At 51.0% G+C, this 2,277-nt stretch overlaps 1 protein-coding gene across 1 annotated transcript in view; it reads left to right on the top strand.

Annotated features, from left to right (window-relative positions):
• The window catches only part of SH3TC1 (SH3 domain and tetratricopeptide repeats 1), a 30,689-nt gene that overhangs the window by 8,002 nt on the left and 20,410 nt on the right, over positions 1 to 2,277 (top strand). The window lies entirely within an intron of this gene.

Genomic DNA, 2,277 nt, shown 5'->3' with positions numbered 1-2,277 from the left:
CCTCCCACGGGGCCATGATCCTGGTGTCACCCTGGGCCTCCTCCCACGGGGCCACGGGCCTGGTGTCACCCTGGGCCCCCTCCCACGGAGCCACGGGCCTGGTGTCACCTTGGGCCCCTCCCACAGGGCACATGCCCAGAAGTCATCCTGGGCCCCCTCCCATGGGGCCACGATCCTGGTGTCACCTTGGGCCCCCTCCCATGGGGCCACGGGCCTGGTGTCACCTTGGGCCCCTCCCACAGGGCACATGTCCAGGAGTCATCCTGGGCCCCCTCCTCTGGGGCCATGTGCCTAATTGTCATCCCAGGTCCTCTCTCACAGGGCCACATTGTCATGGATGCCTCTTCCCAGAGCCCCTGGTTTCTTTCTCCATTATCTGCTGGCTTCCTTTGTGTCTGCCCCACTATGTCCTGGAGCAGACCACCTCCTCCCTTGCCCCCATCTGGCCCCCACGTCCTCCACAGGTAGCTGATAGACCCCTTCTCTGAATCACAAACCTGCCTGCCTTCCATGGGAACAGATGCCTCAGGAGGGGGCTATCACGAACAGACATTCACTCTCTCAGGATCAGCAGGCCGGAAGTCTGAATCCAGGGCTGGCTAGCTCTGTGGCCCTGGGTCAGGCCTCGTCTCGTCTTCCGGAGCCCCACTAGCCCTGGATTCCAGACCTCCCATAGTGCCTCTGTGCTGTCTGTGCATCACTGCTCTGCCGACGAATCCATTTCTGCATCTCAGGGTGACTAGATGTAGGACCCATTCCACACAATTGTGGCTCCCACCCGGGTGAGGATCCCAACACACTTGAAGTCACAATTTTATCCCCAACCAAACCCCCTGCTGACCAGAGATTCCCACTCCACCAGCCTATAGGCCAGCAGACCAGCACACGTGAGAGGGCGGGAGCCGGCTGAGATGTCCAAGCTCACGGCATAAGTGTCCGAGGGATGAGCTGGTCCACTCCCCATTAACTTGGAGGAAAGGCAGGCTGAGTGCCAGCGTCCTTGTCCACTGATGAAGACCCCTCCATGCGTCCCTCAGGCCCTGACGAGTGGTCACTGAGTGTCTCTCCTTCCCCCGACCTGGGGCTCACCCTCTGTTTATCAAAATACATAGTAGCTTTTCTTTTCCATTGGCTGTATTATTACACAGTTTCAGACTAAAAAAAAAGTTACAATATAGCACAGAATGCTCAGATACGACTCACTGACTCCTCCAATGTCACCGGTTCACCCCCTTTGCTTTATTCCTGTCCCTCTTTCACATTTGCTCATTTTACCTCTTGGGAGTGAGCTACAAACATGAAACCTCTTTACTCCCCATCTTAAGGATGCTTTAGACAGAATATTAAATGATCCAGGAAGCATTAAATGAAGATAGAAGGAGTACACAGAGTCACTGTACCAAAAGGAATTGATGGACATAGAAGAGTTCATGAAACAACATATGAGCAAGAGCCTGGGGTGATGAAGGAAGAAGTTCAAGCTGCTCTGAAAGAATTGGCAAAAAACAAGGCTCCAGGAGTTGATAGCATACCAACTGACATATTTCAACAAACAGATGCTGCCCTGGATGTGCTCACTTAAGTTGTGCCAAGAAATCTAGAGAACAACCACATGGCCAACTGACTGGAAAATATTGATATTTGTTCCCATTCCAAAAAATGGTGACCTGACAGAGTGCAGAAATTATCAAACAAAATAATTAATGTCAAATGAAAGCAAGATTCTGCTGAAAAGTATCCAAAAACACGTGGAAAAGTACATCAGCAGAGAACTGCCAGATGTTGTAGGCTGGATTTAGAAGAGGCTGTAGTACTAGGGATATTATAGCTGATGCTAGATGGATCTTGGCTGAAAGCAGGGAGTATCAGAGGAACGTCTATCTGTGTTTAATTGACTATGCAAAGGCATTTGACTGTGTGGATCACAACAAACTGTGGCTGACTCTGAGAAAAATGGGAATCCCAGAACACTTGATTGTGCTATGTGAAACTTACACTTGGACCAGGAGGCAGTCATCCGAACAGAGAAACACTGCATGGTTCAAAATCAGGAATAGTGTATGCCAGGGATGTGTCCTACCACACCTTTTCAATCTATATGCAGAACATTATCCAGGAACCTGGGCTCTCTGAGGAGGAAGGTGACATCAGGATTGGAGGAAGACTCATCAACACCTTGCGTTATGCAGATGACACAACCCTGCTTGCTGAAACTGAGGAGGACCTGAAGCGCTTGCTGCAGAAGGTCAAGGACTGCAGCCTTCAATATGGATTGAA

Source organism: Elephantulus edwardii, unplaced genomic scaffold, assembly GCF_000299155.1.
Source record: "Elephantulus edwardii isolate Elephantulus edwardi_28Jun2011 unplaced genomic scaffold, EleEdw1.0 scaffold00129, whole genome shotgun sequence".
Taxonomy (NCBI): Eukaryota; Metazoa; Chordata; class Mammalia; order Macroscelidea; family Macroscelididae; genus Elephantulus; species Elephantulus edwardii.
The sequence above is the reverse complement of the archived record's forward strand: the minus strand, read 5'-3'. Positions and strand labels throughout refer to the sequence as shown.